At 32.6% G+C, this 25,702-nt stretch overlaps 1 protein-coding gene across 5 annotated transcripts in view; it reads left to right on the top strand.

The window, feature by feature from the left end:
- The window catches only part of LOC149796089 (roundabout homolog 2-like), a 354,790-nt gene that overhangs the window by 239,319 nt on the left and 89,769 nt on the right, over nt 1-25,702 (top strand). The gene's annotated exons all lie outside the window — the stretch shown is intronic.

The following is a 25,702-nucleotide window of genomic DNA, read 5'->3' as shown; positions in this document are numbered from 1 at the left end:
AACTACAAATTCCAGATTATTTGTTATCATTTTAGAGCTACATCTGTCTACCTTTCTATAATACCACCCACTGTTGTGTATCTTACATGACCTTGACACTACAGAGCTCGGCAGTAGGCTACTACCTCCTGCCACGTAAACTCATCACAAGGGGTTAATGTGTTAAGTGACTGGCCACTGACCATTTAATTTCTGGAAAGGCTGTAGAGAGTTGTTGGGATTTACTTTTGAGCCAGGATATTTTGTTCTTGTAATTGGGGTGGGGGTGGGGGTCAAATAAAAAGATGGCTATATCCTGAATATAATGGGTTATTGTTTCTTGAACTCAAAACAAGACTATTCAAGGTATTGAAGGGCCAGACATTCTGTTAAGATGAATCCCAGTTTCTCCCACCTACCAAAAACTTATATGGTCAGTTGTTAATTGGCAGAAGGGTTGTGGTTGTTGACATTAATCTTCCTTTTCTACTGACAGAAAATAATATCTATGATTGGTTTCCATACATCCACAGACACCCAGTCACCCCATACATGAGTTCCTTATTCCAAATAAAAAGTGTTGAAAGTCCAAGTACATGATTATCAAGAAAGGGAGCTGGTTTAAACAGTATCCATTTCACCCTCAAGATGAAAACATAACACAAAAGTATGCCATTTTCTCCCACACTCCAGCATTGTTAATTATATCACATCTCTAAGTTGGGAGCTACAAAAGAAGGTAGTTCCAGTTCCACCAAAATGAATGATGCTAATTTTTTGTAAGGAGCAATCAAAAGAATTTATTGGGCCAGTTGTATCCTCATTTCGGTTTGTTTTCTTGCCCTAATTTAAATAGCATGAAAACAAAGAGTTCATTAACATTTACTTATCTAAATGATAATGGTTAATTAACATTTCTAAATGATAATGGTTAATTAACATTTGCTTGTCTTAATGAAGGCTGATCCCAGCAATTGGACTATTAATAATAATGCAGTGGACCAGTTTCAGCTAAACTAGGCACAAACTACGACATGAAGGTACATATCATGCCAGTCTACTGTCAGATGATGCCTGTCTACTGTCAGATGATGCCAGTCTACTGTTTGATATATACATGTACTATGTCATTACTATAAATAGAAAAGATGTAAATGGTCAGTTCTCAAACACCACTCAACAGAATTTGACCAGATATCAGAACTTGAAAATTTGTTTAGTTGATGCTGATCCACAGACAAATATGGCCATTTTTACTTTTAATCAACTGCTTCTCAAAACAATTGACCAAATTTAACAGTAGCATCCTTTCATAAGGATCATTAAGATTTGCCCCATTGATGCCAATCCACCATCAAATGTAGCCACCGTTACAAAAATTAGAATTAAAACAGAATGAGAAATGATTTCACAAAAACTGTTCAACAGAATTTGACCAAATAACAGCATTCTGGCTGAAAAGATATATGTGATGTGTGTGATTTTGATTTTTAACGTAGCTTTAACAATTTTTCAGTCATATTGCTACGATGTCTGCACTGTAGCAGTTTATAGTGATGTCTAGCACTGGGGCATCATGCCGCAGACATGTAGCATGATGTCCCACCCAGTCACATTATCCTGACACCAGGCCCACCAGTCCTAATACTGACCTCTTAATGCTGAACGCCAAGTGAGGTAGCTGTTAGTACCATTTTTATAAGTCTCTGGTATGACTCGGCCGGGGATCGAACCCACGACCTCCCGCATCTGAGGCGGACGCTCTAACCACTAGGCCACCGGAGCGGTTGAAAAGAGATATATATATATATATGATGCAAATCTGACATGAAACAGGGACACTGTTACTAAAATATGAAAAACCTTTATTTGCCTTTTTCTTGAAAAGCAGCTAAACATGATTTTAACAGATTTGACCCACATTGGCCAGTTAATGATCTTTTCATTTTTACAAGTAGTATTTAGTACTACTGACCCTTAGGTAACATTTAGTACAATTACTACTGACCCTTAGGTAACATTTAGTACATATACTACTGACCCTTAGGTAACATTTAGTACATGTTGGTAATTGACCAAAGGGACATACATAGTAGCAAAATAAGCTGTATAAGTAATTGGTCAGTCTGTGCACATATTCCAATTCTACTTTTGAAAATTAGCTTTGATAGTCATACCACAGTTTTGTTATTTGCTGATCTTGATTCAAAACTGCCAAATCTTGTCAAACAAGATATCACTGCTTCCCTCTGTGAACAGAGATATCACCACATCCCTCAGACAAAAGAGATATCACTGCTTCCCTCTGTGAACAGAGATATCACCACATCCCTCAGACAAAAGAAATATCACTGCTTACCTCTGTGAACAGATATATCACCACATCCCTCAGACAAAAGAAATATCACTGCTTACCTCTGTGAACAGATATATCACCACATCCCTCAGACAAAAGAAATATCACTGCTTCCCTCTATTATGCACATAGTCCACACACTCATTTGCCTTCACTGGTGTTTTGAATCTTAAATTCTGTTGAATACAGAATGAAAAAACAAAATAATTTATGGGAAAGATCTTATGCCAAAAATGAATTAAACTTTGATGGTATTAATCTTAAGGAATCTTTAGGGTCTGATGAGATTTGCCAACATATAGGAAATACAATATGACAATTCTGATGACTACTAGTCCTCTTAATTTTAGTCGTATAGTAACATTTTTATTGTATTTTCTATTGAGAAGAGTTATTATTGGTAATTATATGTTCCAAGCAAGGTTCTCATTTTCTGAAATTTCAAAACTATTTTTTCACCGGTGAATCACAAAGTCAGCATATGATTTTGTATAAATTCTCATTATTTATTAAGGCAGATCTTTTTTTGAATCCAATATCCTATGCATGGAAAATAACATTCAGTATGCTCTATCATATGCATGGAAAATAACATTCTGTATGCTGTATCATATGCATGGAAAATAACATTCGGTATGCTCTATCATATGCATGGAAAATAACATTCGGTATGCTCTATCATATGCATGGAAAATAACACTCTGTATGCTCTATCATTTACATGGAAAATAACATTCTGTATAACACTGTACGCTCTATCATATACATTGAAAATGACATTCCGTATAAGACTGTACGCTCTATGATATACATGGAAAATAACACTCGGTACGCTCTATCATAGAGATTGAAAATAACACTGTATGCTCTATCATATACATGGAAAATAACACTCGGCATGCTCTATCATATGCATGGAAAATAACACTGTATGCTCTATCATATGCATGGAAAATAACACTGTATGCTCTATCATATGCATGGAAAATAACACTCTGTATGCTCTATCATATGCATGGAAAATAACACTCTGTATGCTCTATCATATGCATGGAAAATAACACTGTATGCTCTATCATATGCATGGAAAATAACACTCTGTATGCTCTATCATATGCTTAATATGTGTCTAAATTTTGATTTGAATCAGATTATCTGTATCTTTAACCTATGTCCAATTTGATCTTGATTTGAATCGGATTGCATGTATCTTTAACCTATGTCCAATTTGATCTTGATTTGAATCAGATTGCCTGTATCTTTAACCTGTGTCCAATTTGATCTTGATTTGAATCGGATTGCATGTATCTTTAACCTATGTCCAATTTGATCTTGATTTGAATCAGATTGCCTGTATCTTTAACCTGTGTCCAATTTGATCTTGATTTGAATCGGATTACCTGTATCTTAAAGCTATGTCTGATTTGATTCATGTCCAAATTGATCTTGATTTTAATTGGATTGCTTATATTTTTTAGTAGAGCTGGTATTATAAAACAATTTGACAGAAATAATATACTGTACTTACAATTTGACAGTTATGTCAGGTGTTCCTCAAGCTCAGTTCTAAGACTGTTTATATTTGGCCTTTAATAATAATTTGCCTTGAAAAATTCATCAGTGACTTTTTGCTGATGATAATATTTCTTATCTAACAGTCGATTCTGATGCTAAAACCAAATTCATTGATGGAATCAATGGCTGAGCAAGAAGTAAAAAGGTTGTTTGATGAAAATTGTGGGCTCAAATGGGGCCTGGGCCAGCCCCACACCCACCACTTCATTTGCCATGTCAATGCATGGAATACAGGCATGACAAATGTGAAATTATTTGGATAGCTTTAGTTTTCAATTAATTAAGAATTTCTTGATAACATTTATGTGAATGGTCCCCAATGACAAAGCAAAAAATGATGGATGGATAGTTTTAGATATTATTTAGAGAGAGAGAGAGAGAGAGAGAGAGAGATAATGTGTGTGTGCATCTTGGCTTATTGGATGGTTGTGTGGGTTTAATGTAATTTTTCAGCAAATGACAGACTATACATTGCAGCCAGTATATTGGTGGATGAAGAAGAAAAAAAAGACCCCAGTAAGAACCACTGGTTCACTGTAGCTCAGACAAGTTTTCTCACATACCCACATTGGCCTGGAAGAGACTCCAATCTAGTCAGATAAATGTGGTGCCAGTGATCTGTAAAAAAGGTTTCAACCTTTTTGATTTGGCCACTGGGGACCTGATATGCATCAAGGAGAAATCAATCCTGCTGCACAAAAATATTGCCTTGGTTGAAATGTTTACAAAGTAGCAAAATGCTTTTACTTGATCTTGATTTTTAATTTGATTAGATAGATAGATGGATGGATGGATGGATGGACAAATGGATGGACAGACAGACAAACAGATAGATAGATAGATAGATAAACAGGAAAAAAAAATAAATAATGTGTATATGCATCTGAAGGAAGTCCATACTATTCATATCAATAATACAACAGAAGTCCATACTATTCATATCAATAATACAAGAGAAGTCCATACTATTCATGTCAATAATACAACAGAAGTCCATACTATTCATATCTATAATACAAAGGAAGTTCATACTCTTTATTCAGGGGCCCCAAATGGCCGAATGGTCTTGAGCAGTGTCCGTTTCGGATCACTGCTATCTTGCGTCTTTCTGCAGTGGTTAGAGTCTCAGATTCAGATAATGTGAGTGTGTGAGAAAGCTTGCCAGTAGCTTCTCATGGGTCGGTGATTCTTTTCGGGGGTTTTCCCTGGTTCTTCCTCCACCATTAATACTGGCTGCCATGTATAGCCAGCCTATGTTGAGCTGAAAAATGGTGTTAAACCCTACAACTCTTTATTCATGCCCATAAATCAAAGGAAGTCCATACTATTCATGACCATAATACCATGGAAGTCCATACTACTCATGACCATAATACAAATTAAGTCCATACTATTGATGCCCATAATACAAAGTCCATACTACAAAGTCCATACTCTTTATTCATGCCCATAATACAAAGGAAGTCCATACTATTCATGTCCATAATACAAAGAAAGTCCGTACTATTCATGCCCGTAATACAAAGAAAGTCCATACTATTCATGCCCATAATACAAAGAAAGTCTATACTATTATAGCCCATAATACAAAGAAAGTCCATACTTTTCATGCCCATAATACAAGGAAAGTCCATACTATTCAAGCCTGTAATACAAAGGAAGTCCATACTATTCATGTCCATAATACAAAGAAAGTCCATATTATTCATGTCCATAATACAAAGAAAGTCCATGCTATTCATGTCCATAATACAAAGAAAGTCCATACTATTCATGTCCATAATACAAAGGAAGTCCATACTATTCATGTCCATAATACAAAGAAAGTTCATACTTTTCATGCCCATAATACAAAGAAACTCCATACTATTCATGCCCATAATACAAAGGAAGTCCATACTATTCTTGTCCATATTACAAAGAAAGTCCATACTATTCATGTCCATAATGCAAAGGAAAGTCCATACTATTTATGCCCATACTGTTGCACAAAGAACTGCCTTTGTAGAAACTAGTGTGTTTGCATTAATCATTGACAAAGTAATTAGAACACATGCAAAATCTTCTCATGTCACCATCATGTTCTTTTTGTGTAAAACGTTTTAAATTATAAAAAATACATAATGTTTGCCATAAAATAAAAACTACAACAATGTCTGCTGAATTTATCATTTTCTGTTTTACTGTCATACAAAATAATGTAAGAAAACATAAGAAGAACATTAATAAACAAGACCTAAGGACCTTTAGACAGTTGTCATAACATGTTTCATCTCATGTCTCATTTAATTTATAAATAAATGCCATATTAGGTTGGCATCTTCGTACATAAGTCACTAAAATATAGGTGATGCTTTCTGGCACATATCATATTATATAGTTTCTCATCATGCCGCAGGTAGATTAAGTGTCTCAACATGCCCTAGGTAATGTTTTGTATGACCTCATATTGTAGCAGACTATTTTGTACTGAGCATATTCCGTGCCAGTGTTCACACAAATCTGAATTTTAGATCTGCCCTAAACAGTGCTGAAAAGTGTCTAAAAGTATTCAGTTTGGTAGGCCTTGAAAAGTATCTAAAAATATTCATTTTGGAAGGCCTTGAAAAGTGAATGAAAATATTAAACATGTTAGAAGTTTGTTATTCATTCCACACAGGAATTGAACACAAAGTAACATCTTTGAGAGTTCTAATTCATTCCGTACTTAAATACAAGTAATGTGTTAAAGAGTTTGCATTCATTTCTTGCAGGACTCAAAGCTACACCATATATTGCCTAGAGCTTATTCACCAGCACCCCAACCCACTCATTCATGTACTTATCACCCCAAAACAGGAAAAAAGAGGTTAGAACTTGAGGTACAGACTCACTAGGCAGCTGGAATTTAACTTGGCTGTATGAACAAATCTCTGGATTTCTATTTAGAAATTCATACATGACATCATAAACTGATGCCATATAATTGTTTATTTCATAAATCAGGTATCCAAAGATAGTAATGTAGTGTCCAAGGATGATCACTTCCTGCATGAATTCTACTCAAGCCTGACTGAGTCCTGCTTTGAACATAGTATGACCCCATTTTTCACCGGTTTGGATTGCAATGTTTGTGTGTGTGTGTGTGTGTGTGTTCTCTTTACCATGCTGAAGTAACTTTGATATTTATCATATCTACCTAAAATGTGAAAAATTCTTATCATCTAAGTACTGTGCTAATGCATTAGAAACACATATGTATTATGTAGTAAATTGTAAAGAGCGTACAATCCATGCATAATAAAGTCTAAAACCCATACATGGTAAAATTTAAAAATCCATATATAATAAAGTGTAAAATTGATACATAGTAACGTGTAAAACCCATACATAGTAGAGTGTAAAATTGATATACATGTATAGTAAAGTGTAAAACCCATACATAGTAGAGTGTAAAATCTATATGCAGTAAAGTCTAAAATCCATGCACAATAAAGTGTAAAACCCATACATAGTAGAGTGTAAAATCCATACGCAGTAAAGTCTAAAATCCATACACAATAAAGTGTAGACCCATACATAGTAAAGTGTAAAATCCATACATAGTAAAGTGTAAAATCCATACATAGTAAAGTGTAAAACCCATACATAGTAAAGTGTAAAACTGATATATAGTAAAGTGTAAAACCCATACATAGTAAAGTGTAAAATCCATACATAGTACAGTGTAAAATCCATGCATAGTAAAGTGTAAAATCCATACATAGTACAGTGTAAAACCCATAACAGAGTGCAAAATTGATATAAAGTGTAAAACCCATACATAGTAAAGTGTACAATCCATACATAGTAAAGTGTAAAACCCATACATAGTACAGTGTAAAATCCATGCATAGTAAAGTGTAAAATCCATACATAGTACAGTGTAAAACCCATAACAGAGTGCAAAATTGATATAAAGTGTAAAACCCATACATAGTAAAGTGTACAATCCATACATAGTAAAGTGTAAAACCCATACATAGTAAAGTGTAAAATCCATACATAGTAAAGTGTAAAACCCATACATAGTAAAGTGTAAAACTGATATATAGTAAAGTGTAAAATCCATACATAGTAAAGTGTAAAATCCATACATAATTGAGTGTAAAATTGATATATAGCAAAGTGTAAAACCCATACATAGTAGAGTGTAAAATCCATACATAGTAAAGTGTAAAACTGATATATAGTAAAGTGTAAAATCCATACATAGTAAAGTGTAAAATCCATATATATAGTAAAGTGTAAAATCCATACATAGTAAAGTGTAAAACTGATATATAGTACAGTGTAAAACTGATATATAGTAAAGTGTAAAATCCATACATAGTAAAGTGTAAAACCCATAATAGAGTGCAAAATTGATACATAGTAAAGTGTAAAACCCATACATAGTAGAGTGTAAAATCCATACATAGTAAAGTGTAAAATCCATACATAGTACAGTGTAAAACCCATAATAGAGTGCAAAATTGATATAAAGTGTAAAACCCATACATAGTAAAGTGTACAATCCATACATAGTAAAGTGTGAAACCCATACATAGTAGAGTGTAAAACACATATGTAGTAAAGTGTGAAACCCATACATAGTAAAGTGTAAAATCCATACATAGTAGAGTGTAAAATCCATACGTAGCAAAGTGTAAAATCCATACATAGTAAAGTGAAAAATCCACACATAGTAAAGTGTAAAACCCATAGATAGTAAAGTGTAAAATCCATACATAGTAAAGTGTAAAATCCATACATAGTAGAGTGTAAAACACATACGTAGTAAAGTGTGAAACCCATACATAGTAAAGTGAAAAATCCATACGTAGTAAAGTGTAAAACCCATACATAGTAAAGTGTAAAATCCATACATAGTAAAGTGTAAAATCCATACGTAGTAAAGTGTAAAACCCATACATAGTAAAGTGTAAAACACATACGGAGTAAAGTGTGAAACCCATACATAGTAAAGTGTAAAATCCATACATAGTAGAGTGTAAAATCCATACGTAGCAAAGTGTAAAATCCATACATAGTAAAGTGTAAAATCCATACATAGTAAAGTGTAAAACCCATAGATAGTAAAGTGTAAAATCCATACATAGTAAAGTGTAAAATCCATATATAGTAGAGTGTAAAACACATACGTAGTAAAGTGTGAAACCCATACATAGTAAAGTGTAAAACCCATACATAGTAAAGTGAAAAATCCATACGTAATAAAGTGTAAAACCCATACATAGTAAAGTGTAAAATCCATACATAGTAAGGTGTAAAACTGATATATAGTAAAGTGTATAACTGATACACAGTAGAGTGTAAAAGCCATACATAGTAAAGTGTAAAACTGATATATAGTAAAGTGTATAACTGATACACACTAGAGTGTAAAACCCATACATAGTAAAGTGTAAAACTGATATATAGTAAAGTGTATAACTGATACACAGTAGAGTGTAAAACCCATGCATAGTAAAGTGTAAAATCCATACGTAGCAAAGTGTAAAATCCATACATAGTAAAGTGAAAAATCCATACATAGTAAAGTGTAAAACTGATACATAGTAAAGTGTAAAATCCATACATAGTAAAGAGTAAAACCCATACATAGTAAAGTGTAAAATCCATACATAGTAAAGTGTAAAATCCATGCATAGTAAAGTGTAAAATCCATATGTAGTAAAGTGTAAAACCCATACATAGTACAGTCTAAAATCCATACATAGTAGAGTGTAAAATCCATACATAGTAAGGTGTAAAACTGATATATAGTAAAGTGTATAACTGATACACAGTAGAGTGTAAAAGCCATACATAGTAAAGTGTAAAACTGATATATAGTAAAGTGTATAACTGATACACAGTAGAGTGTAAAACCCATACATAGTAAAGTGTAAAACTGATATATAGTAAAGTGTATAACTGATACACAGTAGAGTGTAAAAGCCATACATAGTAAAGTGTAAAATCCATACGTAGCAAAGTGTAAAATCCATACATAGTAAAGTGAAAATCCATACATAGTAAAGTGTAAAACTGATACATAGTAAAGTGTAAAATCCATACATAGTAAAGAGTAAAACCCATACATAGTAAAGTGTAAAATCCATACATAGTAAAGTGTAAAATCCATGCATAGTAAAGTGTAAAATCCATACATAATTGAGTGTAAAATTGATATATAGTAAAGTGTAAAATCTGTACATAGTAGAGTGTAAAATCCATACATAGTAAAGTGTAAAATCCATACATAATTGAGTGTAAAATTGATATATAGTAAAGTGTAAAACCCTTACATAGTAGAGTGAAAAATCCATACATAGTAAAGTGTAAAACTGATACATAGTAAAGTGTAAAATCCATACATAGTAAAGAGTAAAACCCATACATAGTAAAGTGTAAAATCCAAACATAGTAAAGTGTAAAATCCATGCATAGTAAAGTGTAAAATCCATATGTAGTAAAGTGTAAAACCCATACATAGTACAGTCTAACATCCATACATAGTAAAGTGAAAAATCCATACATAGTAAAGTGTAAAACTGATACATAGTAAAGTGTAAAATCCATACATAGTAAAGAGTAAAACCCATACATAGTAAAGTGTAAAATCCATACATAGTAAAGTGTAAAATCCATGCATAGTAAAGTGTAAAATCCATACATAATTGAGTGTAAAATTGATATATAGTAAAGTGTAAAATCTATACATAGTAGAGTGTAAAATCCATACATAATTGAGTGTAAAATTGATATATAGTAAAGTGTAAAACCCATACATAGTAGAGTGTAAAATCCATACATAGTAAAGTGTAAAATCCATACATAACTGAGTGTAAAATCCATACATAATTGAGTGTAAAATTGACATATAATAAAGTGCAAAACCCATACACAGTAGTATGTAAAACCCATACATAGTAGAGTGTAAAATCCATATTGCAAAAGGTAACAGCTGATTTAAATTGCTGATGGGTCTGTTTAAAGTTGCTATAAAGCTAACCTTTTCTTACACACTTTTATAGCAGAATCTTTCACAAAGATAAGGGATTCCTGAATGTTTTTCCCATCATGCCCATTTGTTTTCCCTTTTGGCCTGTTTGCTTAATTGCTCCACTAGTCCTGGTTTTTCCATTACAATTGTTTCATTTTCTCTGCAACCATTTACAAACAAGGCAGACTCTATACAAGGTGTCAAAATCCATTCATCATTGTGGGTCTTTAACATCATAAGGGTAAGATTGCCCCAAAGGGGCCTTAAATCATATGATTGCCATTTGAGAAGGACAGTTTTCTGTCAGGATACAACATTACTTACACAATCCCACCCCCATCAAGAGAATTCTCTAATCCCACCCATCATAAATGTCAGGGGCAAATTATGGGCCTAAAGACAGTATTGTCAGTCATATGTGGGCCATAATGATATTGCAATGGAATTGACACTGCCTTTATTACTACACTCATTGTACTGCCCATTTTCAAATGCTGGCTGAAAATAGAGGATCACATTTGAATAGGAACAATTCTTGGGAACTTCGCCAATTTAAACAAAAAAATATTTGTCAAAAAGTTATTAGCAAATATCACAGATACACTCTTTCTCCATGTTTTTTAAATATAATTTACTTCTTTTTCTCCTAATTTCTACCCATTTGAAATTGAGGGGTACCATCACTGTTTTAAGGAATGACAATGTACCAACTTTCTCCTAGATTCCATTGTGAAGGCCTGTTTTAACCTAGTCCTATATCCCTAATGGCTCATGGATGTAAAATATATCTGAAGCACTCTCCTGTATAAGAGTTAAAAAAACTAATGTAGACAACTTTTTTTGCCATGGGATGCATCCTGCAATGACGTTTAAACTGAAAATTTGTTTAAAACTATTTTATCGGACATGAAAGATTTTACCTCTTTTTGATGGTCCCCGATTGGCCAAGTGGTCTTAAGTGCTCACTGTTATGGATCACTGCCATCTCACCTCTGCCTGTGTGGGTTCAAATCTCAGGTTCAGCTAATATGGGCATGTGAGAAAGCTTGCCAGTAGCGTCTCTTAGGTTGTTGGTTCTTTCCGGGGTTTTCCTGGGTTCTTCCTCTACCATTTATACTGGCTGCCATGTATAGTCTATCTTGTGCTGAAAAATGGCATTAAACCCTATAACACCACCAACAACAACCTCATTTTCATTATCTTTGTTTGCTGGGTCTTTTATATGAATATTTTGAAGCAAGTTATCATCATGTGAATAGTTCAAAGGCATTCTTGTTACAGTTCTATATACTGTCTTAAATGTACTTTAAAGTTTGATAATTTTACAATATTAAAATCTTTGAAGAGGGAATTCCAGTAAGGGGTAAAATTCAACATTAGCTATGAGATGGAATATCTGTTGAAGGAAAAATTGGATTCACTATTTTGGATACTGTCAGACAGATTCACCATTTTGGATACTATCTGACATATTCACCATTTTGGATACTGTCAGACAGATTCATCATTTTGGATACTGTCAGACAGATTCACCATTTTGGATACTGTTAGACAGATTCAACATTTTGGATACTATCTGACAGATTCACCATTTTGGACACAGTCAGACAGATTCACTGTTTTGGATACTGTTAGACAGATTCACCATTTTGGATACTGTCAGACAGATTCACCATTTTGGATACTGTCAGACAGATTCACTATTTTGGATACTATCAGACAGATTAACCATTTTGGATACTGTCAGACAGATTCACCATTTGGATATTGTCAGACTTATCTAATAGGTTCTAATCCTATGATTATTTTAAAGCTTCATTCTTTATAACTTCATAGTAGTTAATCAGTTATCATATTAAAAGGAAAATAAACTGTATGGGTCGATTTCTTTGCAGACATTCTACTATTAAAGGGAAAAAAACTGTTTGGGTTTATTTCTTTACATATATTCTAGTATAAAAAGGTACGTAAACTGTTCTGGTATATTCTGCTATTCAGTACTTAAAGGAATACATTCCATTTGCAATATCATGCCAACAGATGAAATTTTATTAATGCCAGTATAACTGGTTGATGCAAAATGTATACTACAAATTCACCGCTCCAGTGGCCTAGTGGTTAGAGTGCCCATCTCAGAAGTGGGAGGTTGTGGGTTCGATCTCTGGCCGAGTCATACCAAAGACTTACAAAAATGGTACTAACAGCTGCCTCACTTGGCGCTCAGCATTAAGAGGTTACTGTTAGGACTGGTCGGCCTGGTGTCAGGATAATGTGACTGATGCCCCAGTGTTGGACATCACTATAAACTGTCACACTGCAAACATCATAGTGATATGACTGAATTTTTTTTAAAGCTACATTAAAAATCCTAATCACACACACACACACACACACTACAAATTCATTTAGAAATTGAAAACTCTGATTAGATGAACATTCATATCAACCTTCCCAAGCAGTTCCAGTGCAATATTACCAGTAAGTTCTTAATGCAATGTAATTTGTATTGATACCACTTGTTCCAAATTTGTAATTGCCTCAAAATACACAGATTGGCCAGAAATTGATTTGACCAAACAATGACCTATGGTTGTAGATGAATCTACTATCTTCCGCATGAAAAATTACAATTTGGTTGGTGGGAGTACACTGCATTAGGCCATTTCTGAGCAAACACATTTGACAAGTGTCAGATTCAGTGCAATTTTCTTATGATTTACTACTCTAGAAGGAAGCATTTGGAAATCTAGTGAAAATTAATGCAAAATATTGACATGTGTAGTGGATGAAATATCCCAGCAAATCTAAATTGATGGTCAAATATTGATGTTTTACCCTTAGAAAAGTCAGAGTTGATATGGAATTTCAAGCTTGTATGACAATGAATTTTGTTGTACAAGTCAATATTACCCTTGTACAAGTCTGTGTTACCCTTGTAATCTTTATATCGTTATTTCTACACACAGAAAATTCGGAGAAAATTCAAACAAAAATGTGTGATACCTGTCATGCTGATGAATGACAAGTGATGGAATTGATGTCAGTTTCAACACTTTGCTTTTAAGTAATGTAATGGAATACCTGTGACTAAATGAACTTGATCCAACTTCTTAATGCAGGTTTAGCATTATATCATTTTGAATTTATTGTAATTTAAAAATTATGATGAATGGGCTTATTATTAGTTAATTGAGTCGATAATATTATTATGCTTGATAATTTCAGTGTGTGTTACGAATATGAGGTGTCAGACAGTTTAGTGCAAGCATGACAGCATGTCAATGGTGTTGTGGTATTTGTGTATAATGCAGATTAATGAAAACTTGCCAAATTTGCCATCTGTCTGTTGTGTTTTTGTTCCTTTTTTTTTCTATGAATGTGACAATATTTCTGCAATATACATAAGCACATAAAATCTTTGTGACCAATGTAATTTCTGTCATAATATTTCACAGTTATTATTTTATTAAAAAAGTTTTTTTTTAAAAAGATAAACTTTAGTCTAAATCACAATTTTCAGCAACAATTTGTTGGCTTACAAAAATGGTTCTGCAAATACATATTTTCCTCACTTGACTTTATTCTGACATGTATTTCCATTTCCCTACTTTTTAAGTGTTGTTTTCTTGGTTAAAAAAACACAAGTCCTTTTTAAATAGATTTGACTAAGATAAATAATAAGTCCATATAAATAGATTTGGTGAAGTCAAATAATAAGTCCATATAAATAGATTTGACTAAGATAAATAATAAGTCCATATAAATAGATTTGGTGAAGTCAAATAATAAGTCCATATAAATAGATTTGACTAAGATAAATAATAAGTCCATATAAATAGATTTGGTGAAGTCAAATAATAAGTCCACATGAATAGATTTGACTAAAATAAATAGTAAGTCCATATAAATAGATTTGGTGAAGTCAAATAATAAGTCCATATAAATAGATTTGACTAAGATAAATAATAAGTCCATATAAATAGATTTGGTGAAGTCAAATAATAAGTCCATATAAATAGATTTGACTAAGATAAATAATAAGTCCATATAAATAGATTTGGTGAAGTCAAATAATAAGTCCACATGAATAGATTTGACTAAAATAAATAGTAAGTCCATTTAAGTAAATTTGACTAAGATAAATAATCAGTCAATTTAAATAGATTTGATTAAGACAGATGTATTTCATATGTTCAACTAGATGTATATGACTCTAGAAATCAAATGTTAAAATAGTTAATCTTTTAAAGATGTGTATGTATTTAATCTTTTAAAGATGTGTATGTATTTAATCTTTTAAAGATGTGTATGTATTTAATCTTTTAAAGATGTGTATGTATTTAATCTTTTAAAGATGTGTATGTATTTAATCTTTTAAAGATGTGTATGTATTTAATCTTTTAAAGATGTGTATGTATTTAATCTTTTAAAGATGTGTATGTATTTAATCTTTTAAAGATGTGTATGTATTTAATCTTTCAAAGACTGAGAAGTAATGCATCTTGACTTTCTTTAGACTGTAAACCTTGCACTGAGTTTTGGTAAAATCTGAAAAAAGCAGAAATTGTCCTTGAAATAAGTTGCATGAAATTTGTTTTTCACTTTTCTTCTGTCATGATTGATGGGTAATTTTCACACTTCTATGGTTACCAGTCATACAAAAATAAACAGGAGATTTTTCTTTATGCTAAGTGTGTGCCAGTACTTTTTTGTTGGTGGTGAAAACAGTCTTTTCTTTCTCCAGCTGTCATGGGGTATAAATAGCTAGCAGATGAAATGGACAAGCTGTGTTTGAGTTGGTGGAACAAGTCACCTGTTCAGAAGTAGTCTCTGGACTATAGAAGTGACTGTCACTTGCCATTGGTACAATCCCTTTGGTGTACCAGGCTTCATAATCTATTCACTTATGTTTTGTAAAGTTCAAATAAGAATGACAAAGAGATCAACCGAAAATTTAAAAAAAAAAAATGGCAAAAGGAGATGGACTTAAATTTTTTAGAAAATATTGGCATCAATGGTGCATGAATAGTAGAAATTTAAGTCAATGGTGCATGAAAAGTGGAAATTAATCTCTTCTCATTCAGTGGTGTGCTACCTTTTATGAAGCATACACTAATGAAGTTTTATAGCAACACACAGCCTCACACCCCAATAACAACTGATTCGCAGCCACAACCACCACAATGACTGTGGCAGGCTTTCATACACATCTCTGTAAGCATGCCAATAAAATTATTAAAATTATAGTATAATTTCTGCAACTTTAAATGAATCAACTATTCTTGATGTTGAGAAAAAAGTCTGACAACTTCTGTGATACGAGCATGTGCTTGGGACACCAGATATGCAGGCTGGCTGTAAACAAACCCAGTACCATTGACAACATGGGTGATATTCAAGTCCACCTTTCCTGTGCTTGTGTAGTTAAAAGAGCATAAAATTTAAAGGCACTTTTCATTTAATGGGATATTATGTGCCAACAAGTGTAACACATGACACTTTATGATGCCTTTGCTCCTTCCATGTTTCCTTCTCTTTTTATTATTTGCCATTTTATTGACATTGAGAATTTATTTCCATAAAATACTGTAACAGTAGTGGAATTTTAATAGGGCATATGAGCGTTTGCATTTAAGTCCCCAATAAAATATACCAAAGGTTACTGTACTACATGCCCAGGGCAACACTATTAGCCAGTTTCTGTATTTGCCTTTATATTCTGAATACAAATGTATTAAGGGTTACTCTGCTACATGCCCAGGGCATGAGTGATGTGACTTTTTTCTGGCTGTTACCATCAATTATATTTATTACATACCCTTTACAATTATAGAGATAACCTAATGGGCTATAAATTATTCTTGCCCCTGATAGCCTTATGGGCTAAAATTGTTAAGTCAGAACATAAGTATAACAATCAGGGATGTCTTTGGTCTCTTTGGACCATAAATAAAGTTTGGTCTAAATAAACACTGAAATGTTTTGGTGACCTTGGATAACCAAGGCTATATCACCACAAATTAACAACATACTAAAGGCTATTACCACAAATTAACAACATACTAAAGACTATTACCACAAATTAACAACATACTAAAGGTCATAACTCAACTAATTAAGAACAAATTTTAGGTCAACCAGCTTTCTAATCACAGCTAAAATACACTTCAGTTAATAAGTTAGTATGATCACTTCAAATACGTGTTTTAATATAATCAGTTATGTAGCTGTGGTAAAATTCTTCTTCTTCTTTTTCTCCTTCTTCGACCAAACTTGATGCATGCCTTACACTTAGGGTAGTGAGAAACATTTTTGGATTGGAGGTCAGAAGGTCAATGATCAAGGTCGGCGAAAGAAGGAAAATGGTTTCTGTAACATTACATTAGTTCTACAAAAGAGACCTGGTTCAAACTTTGAGGCTGGTTTGCACTTAAGGAATGTGAAAAATCTGTTGATTCAGGATGAAAAATGCATGGGTCAAGTCACTGACTGAAAGAAGGAAATGTTTTCAGGACATATATTTATGTTATCTACATAAATGACTCTTAAACATGAGCTACTGTAAAATGTACCATTCACTGTATTCATACTGTACATGAATGTATGTCCTTACCGTTTTATATCTGAAAGACAAGAACTGTACAGGATTGGTAAAAATGTGGGTTTGTGTAGGTCCTTGCCTGAACGTTAAACTACAACTATGAACTTTGTAAGAGAGAAATTACAATTAAGTGTAACAAAATCCACATGTTTTTATTCTGATCAAACATAAAATGAGAACATCCCTGTCTTTAAACTTAGCTGGTTAAATTAACCATGGAACTGGGTGTTAATATTGTACCTTTAAGAAATGGTCAGCCACCTTTAAACTAGATGCTAATTAACCTTCCATAATGAACAACACACATTTGATGATCTCTAAAACAATGAAAGGGTAGTAATGGCTACTGAGGGCTTGACATAAATGGCAGAACTGGGCAATGGTCATCTTTAGTGGTGAGTTTAAGTTGCTGGTAGTTATTAGGTACATTTCATTCAGTTTGCAGCTTCAGTTACCATGTAGAGTGGGATGAGAATTTTCTTATTCTTCACACACACACACACACACACACACACACACACACACACACACAAGTGATTCTAAAACTTGAACAATGAAGATGTAAAAACAATTCTACACACACCACAATGCATCCACTGACACTGATGCTTAGAATGCCCTCTAAAAGAGATAGATACAAAAAAATGCCCTCTAAAAGAGATAGGTATAAAAATGCCCTCTAAAAGAGATAGGTATAAAAAAATGCCCTCTAAATGAGATAGGTATTTAAAAAAATGCCCTCTAAAAGAGATAGGTATAAAAAATGCCCTCTAAAAGATATAGGTATAAAAAATGCCCTCTAAAAGAGATAGGTATAAAAAAAATGCCCTCTAAAAGAGACAGGTATAAAACAGGGGTGTCTAAAGTCCCGCCCGCGAGCCAATCACGGCCCACGGTAAGATTTCATACGGCCCGCAGCTTCGATCATATATTGTATTATTTATGGCCCACTAGCACGTGAACCCTTCTCTGCTCATTTCTGCCATAGCGACTGATGCACACTTATGCACATGGACTAATGGCACTTATTTTATTAAACTCTTGAATAAGATTTGGTTATAACTGTTGATGTATTACATACAGTTCAATGTTATCTGACTCTCCAGATATGAATGAAAGGCAGAATTGTGTTTTTAGAGTTGTTCATGTCTGCCTGAGTGGCTTATATTTAGTTACATTGCCATTTGAAAAATAAAGATAATTGTGACGATGAAAATTGTTTTATTTATTTATTGTTCTTTTTAATATATTATTTATTTATTGTTATATAACAGTGTATATTTGCATGTAACTTCTGTGGTTAAAAAACATCAGAAGGAACTGTTGGCCCCCGGGAATCTTCACTTTATCAAATCTGGCCCTCTTTGCAAAAAGTTTGGACACCCCTGGTATAAAAGAATGCCCTCTAAAAGAGACAGGTATAAAAAATGCCCTCTAAAAGAGATAGGTATACATAAATACCCTCTAAAAGAGATAGGTATAAAAAATGCCCTCTAAAAGAGATAGGTATAAAAAAATGCCCCCTAAAAGAATATTCAATTTATGGATTTTACCTATTTTTGGATTCTTGTCATGATCTTTTTAAAAGTGATGCCTGTTTTAGACTATATATAGCCAGGATACTTACTGTTCACAAATTCAGTTTTTTTCAATTTCATTATTGATTTTGGTGGTCGCACTAAGGAACTGCACTTATTTTCTCCACATTTGAGAACTTTCTTTTTTAATTTATGACTTTGGGGGTTACTAATGTCATGAAACTTTTGAGGGGAAAATTATAATGTTTTCATAATTAAAGAAATTAAAGAAAATGTGTCATCTGGAATCATTCTGTCAATTTTTCTGCACCAGCATTTGAATGCTTCATTTTGACATGACATATAGCTTTAATGTCTGCTCTGTGTAATAGAATGTTCATGTTTTGCTAAATAACTCAGAACTGTGCATTAAAATGCATATTTTAACCCACTAAGAAGAAAATGAAGATAATGTGTGAATTTATTGATGATTTGATGATTTACAGAAAACACTCAGGAAATATTTGTACTAGAGAACAGTTTTTCCTTCTTGTTACACAACATTACATATGTTACCCATTTTGAATGTGATAAGTAGGGGTTTATCTGTTGATAATTCTGTTATATTTTTGTTCTTGATTATCCAGACTGCAGATTACTTCAGGATCATTTGCTTACTCACTGGCCATTACTTCCCCAATTTCTAAAACCATAGAAACCAATTTTATCTTAGCTATGGCTAATTAAGTACATTTCACCCAGCCTTCATCACTTGGCTGAGATTTCTTTCTGCACCAAGTGCTGAGATATGAATTGAGCACTGAACATTGGTCAGTCAAAACATTGGAATGCAATTGCAACCACTTGGGTATCAAATAACATAAGAGGTTTTCCGCATGGAGTCAAACATTAAGAGATTAATTCTGATTGGTAACATTAGATGAGAGAATATAGAAGGAGAGGATTTATTAAGATCTGAGAGACCCCTCCTACCCACCCCCTGGCAACATTTTCCCATTTCAACTGGGTCTTCAGCACTTCTACTACTTGATTACCTAGTATACAAACTACAAGGTGAGATATAAAAACAAAAAGTTGTGTAACAATAATAAACCAGTGGGTTACTGTGTGAACCAACATGTTCTGACCTAATTCCAGGTTGTGGGAAAAAAGGAGGGAAGCACAACATGATTAAAAATATATGTCATCTACATGATTTGCTAAAGATATTATATCCTGTAGAGTTATGCATGAAGGTTCTAAAGGAAAGATGTCAAGAGAATTGTGTTGTGGGATACGGGACAACAGCAACAACAACAACAACAACAATAATAATAATAATAATAATAATAATAATAATGACAGTTGTGATAATTAAATAAGAAAAATAATGAATGTAATTACCTGGGTAAATATTATCACAAAAATTGTGTACAGGTGATAAACTGACAACTGCCTATAACTTTGATAAGACTGTGATTGAAAGGCTAGATTTGTAAAAATTTAAAGCCAAACTCCCCACAAGTTTTCAATTGTAGTATCCAGTATTGTTCCTTACATGTGCATTTTATGCAACAGCTCATGTTATATAAATATTATTCAATTGCATGCAGTTTATGTTATGTAAATATTATTTAACTGCATGCAGTTTATGTTATATAATTATTATTCAACTGCAAGCAGTTTATATTATGTAAATATTATTCAATTGCATGCAGTTTATGTTATGTAAATATTATTTAACTGCATGCAGTTTATGTTATATAATTATTATTCAACTGCAAGCAGTTTATATTATGTAAATATTATTCAACTGCAAGCATCTTAACTGCAGTTAGTTAATGGTATAAAAATTATATTCAACTGCAATCAGCTAATAATAATATTATTGAACTGGAAGCAGCTTATGGCGTATAGATATTATTAAATTTGTGTTAGAGAGTTCATAGGAAATGAGTGTTTGTGTAAAATCTGAGATTTTCAAAGTTCTCCTAGTTTGAACATCTCAATTTATATCATACCCATTAATGGTTTACAGTTTTAATTGATTGACAGTTATTGTTTACATTACTTAATCATTAGACATTTTCTTCTTTCATCTCCAACTTTTATTTTGTTTAGCATGCTCTGATGAACTGTGTAATTTGTGCAGGAAATAATTGTACACTTTGTCCAACTGAAAACTTTTGCGCTAAAAGCTGCCATTAAATAGAAAGTCTTTAACGTGAAGTTTGCATGTTGTGTAGTCATCTACTGGACTCGGTATCATAAATGGGAACATGTATCAGTACTGCAGATTGATCAATACGCTGTAACGCCAAAACAGCTTGCAATATTTGTATTCTATGGATATATCTGTACAATAGACATTACCTGTAATTGTCATATCTTTTCCACTCGCTTACTTTAGGAGAACTTAATAGATTCAAATTTGGTTTGATTTGTAAGAGCAAAGCCTCGGTCAAGTTTGATTTTTACTTTAAACTCCATTTTACTTAGAACTTTACCTTTTGTTTTCACTCATGTGGATTGAATTCAACTCATGCAAATTAAAGGACTTCATGGATTGAAATGATTTATATTAATGAAAGGACTTCATGGATTGAAATGATTTATATTAATGAAAGGACTTCATGGATTGAAATGATTTATATTAATGAAAGGACTTTATGGATTGAAACCATTTTTGTAAATTAAAGGACTTCATCATTTGAAATAATTTATATAAATTAAAGGACTTCATGGATTGAAATCATTTATGAAAATTAAAGGACTTCATGGATTGAAGTCATTAATGTAAATTAAAGGACTTCATGGATTGAAAACATTGATATAAATCAAAAGACTTCATGGATTGAAAACAAGTTTGTCATGAGGATTTACATTAAGTCGAGCTAGGTCAAGTTTAATTTTCACCGACTGTGTCAAAATTTAAGAGTTATGGGATTCTTTATGTCAGCATTTACCTTTAACTTTCATTATATCAGGAGGGACACCCATGATATACGGACATATTTTTAGTCTTTAGTCATTAACTCGAAGCTTTTCCTTTCTTGGTACTACAATCCAGCTAAAATATCAGACATGTAAATATCATATAACAAAACGTAGAGACTAAAATGTCTGACTTGGTAATAAAATGTTATAAAAAAATGAGAGACAGAAAGTCTAAGAGCCTGGTATGAAAAATTGATCTAGATATGGGGCTGTTACTGGTCATGTCTTGTATTTCCCTGGTTCTTTCCTGGACTAAACCTAAATTGTATTGATTAATATTTTTCTTAGACAGCTGTATTTTCTAATGAACTGCATGGTTCGGTTATGATATTAGTTGCACAATTTTCATTCATTGTTTGGCGTCAAAAGTCTGGCCCAGCAATTCTCTCTGTTCAAAGATAGGAAAACACTTAACACATAATGCTTAACTATGCAGTCCTTGGACGTGTAGCTTACAGTTATTTAGAATGGACTTGTGGCTTAATACAGTTATTTAGATTGGAGCTTTTCTAAATAAGTACTGTACAGAATACTCTCCTAATTTTTGTGCAAAATACATCTTAATTTTTTTTCAATTGTATTAATTTTAATGCTTTTACAAATAATAAGAGTTTTATTGCTTCTCAGTTTTGTGGGTTGTGGAAAGAACTATCCTGTTGTTTGCACATGGGTCTTGGCTGTATCTTTAAATTATATGGTTTATAGAAATCACTAAATCAACCAAAATTGGTACCCCATGAATAATTGTGAATTAAGTATAGCACCAGTCACTTCAGACATCATGAAGATAGTGAAATTGGATTTGATTATCTTGATTATCTTGATTATCTTGATTATCTTGATTATCTAAGAAACCTGAGAATTGTAATGTGCTAAATAAATCCCATGACAAAACCAAGGAAAATTTAAAAATCCAATGCAACAGTATGATAATTGTAATGTGCTAAATAAATTTCCATGACAAAAGCATGGAACGTTTTGAATGCCCTTTACAAAAGCATAAAAAATGTAAATATCCCATAATAAAAAAAATGAAAATTTTTAAAGTACCTATAAAATGTAGAGAATTTAAAAATCCCATCAGAAAAGCATGGAAAATGTAAAATCCCATGACAAAAACCATGACAATTTAAAATCCCATGACAAATAAGCATGGAAAAATTAAAACTCAAATCTCTGTTTATACATTTAGAAATTTAAAAATCAAAATCCCATTTGAAGATCCATGAAAATCCTATGATAGATAGCATGAAATTTTTTAAAACTCCCATGACAAGTAAAATGGAACATTTAAAACTTCCAGGACAAAAGCATGAAGAATGTATACATTCTATGACAGAAACATGGAAAATTTAAAAATTCCAGAACAATAGCATGAAAAATTTAAAAATACCATGACAAAATCATAAAAAATTAAAAATTTTGTGAATGGGAAATTTAAAAATTCTATGACAAAAGCTTATAAAATGTATAAAATCTATGACAGAAGAATGGAAAATTTAAATATTCCATGACAAAAGCATAAAAAAATATATAAATTCTATGACAGAAGATTGGATAATTTAAATATTCCATGACAAAAGCATGGGAAATTTAAAAAATCATGTATAACAGTGAGGTACTACATTATCTCATGACTTGTTCCTAATCTTGTTGCAAACATGACTTGTAGGTTTTCTTGCATCACATTACAAGTTAGCAAGTATTAGACTTTTCTGATGTATTGGCTGGGAAGGATCCCAGATTGGGGGATTGAATGAGGCGTACATGCAGAGAGCCCTGCATCAAGATGTGGAAGTCCTATCTAAATCAGCTATTTTGTCCATCAGTCTGTCAGCCTCTTTGTACATTGGTCTGTCAACCTCTTTGTCCATTGGTCTGTCAGTCTCTTTGTCTATTAGTATGTCAGTCTCTTTGTCCATCAGTCTCTCAGTCTTTTTGTCCATTGGTCTGTCAGTCTCTATGTCCATCAGTCTCCTTGTCCATTTTTCTTTCAGTCACTTTGTACATTGGTCTGTCAGTCACTTTGTCCATTTATACTCTGATTTACCTGTCTTGTAATGGATGCCATTTGGTATGAGAATTGTATATTACTGTGGATGTACCTTTTAAAGATTTTGTCTTTTTGGGTCCAATTTTTACTGAGTTACTGCCCTTTCACCATCAATATTTGATATCCACTACAGCTGATTCACGGAACCAGCATAGCTCACAGAGTATTCAACAAATTATTATGCATTTTGATGGCTCCATTGTCTTATAGATGCAAATGTCCCTTTCATAGGATTTGCCTCATCAACTTCATTTTGGATAGAGTTATATCCCTTGACTTTAAACTTAATATCTTTATATGGAATGTTGCATGTAACCAGCATCGCTCCAAAATTATTCAATATATTAAAATGCAATTTGTAATTTATTATGTGACCTAGATATGCCCTTTCTTACCTTTGTCTCATCAGCTTCATCCTGGATAGAGTTAAAACCCATGTGAATAAGCTTCGTTCTTCACTAGATGTTGCTTTTAGCCAGCACAGTAAGAAAAAAGACCATTCAGCATATTCTGTGCAATTTAGTTTGAACACATCTCTAAGACCTAATTTTGTGTCATCATTTTTAATAGTTATGCCCTTTGACAGTTAACTTTGTACCTTCACATGGAATATCACTTGTAACCAGCATATATCAAGAATCATTCCAAATACTTTCATACAGCTTTGAACATTGCCTTTTATGGGCTTATTCTTATTGACTCCATGCTGGACAGAGTTATTCATTGTGTCAGGCAAATTCTTGTCTTCACTTAAAACTTGGAATCTTCATTGCAATCAGTTCAAGAAGCAATCAACATATTTTCACAGAATTCAGTAAAAACTTATTAAATATTATAAATATTTGTCTTGCTGATTGAAGTTGATAATAAATAAGACAATGAAAGTATTGTGCTTAGTTATTGTTTCATGCATTTTGTAACCTCAGGTTATATTACAATATAATAGAGAACCAGACCATAAAACCCATTAGCTAGAACATTAGGAAAAACCAGCCTTCTAGCCACACACATCAGCTGTCAGCTATTAATATGTCAATCTGGCTGGTGTGCTTTATAAAAAAAAAAAGGAAACAGTTCTTGAATCCAGCATTTGTTTCATGTTTTAGTTCATAATATCTGTTTTCATGTAGTGTCATAGCTGTTTCTGTGCTACTATTGCCTTGTATAGGTACCTACTTAACTGTCAGGTCATGTTTTCTCAAAATAGTGTGCAGTTTTACTGGAGGTCAAAATAGTAAATTGGACTTTTTGAAGAATTTTGTAAGTATAAAAAAATGTTTTTTTGTTAGAGACAAATGTTTTCTGAATTGGAAGAATTTACAAAAAAGAAAACTCAACTAATAGTGGATTTGAAAGTCTTTGTTGTAGGACTCGAAAACAAAAGAATTAAAAGAATTTCTTTGAATTAGAAATAGTAGCCCTGCACAGTTCTGTTTTAGACTGATTCAGCAACATGTATATCTGGAGTTATTCATTTAAAAAGGAAACTAGATGCCTTTAAATTTGTTGAATTCACAATGTATTAAATTAGGCTTGTAAATCTAAAAAAATATATGACGGAGTGGTAAGAATTTTTAAATTCTTTTGCTGCATACACACTTTAAAATATTCCCAG

This window comes from Sinohyriopsis cumingii, chromosome 7 (genome assembly GCF_028554795.1).
Source record: "Sinohyriopsis cumingii isolate HCF-2022 chromosome 7, ASM2855479v2, whole genome shotgun sequence".
Lineage (NCBI taxonomy): Eukaryota > Metazoa > Mollusca > Bivalvia > Unionida > Unionidae > Sinohyriopsis > Sinohyriopsis cumingii.
The sequence above is the reverse complement of the archived record's forward strand: the minus strand, read 5'-3'. Positions and strand labels throughout refer to the sequence as shown.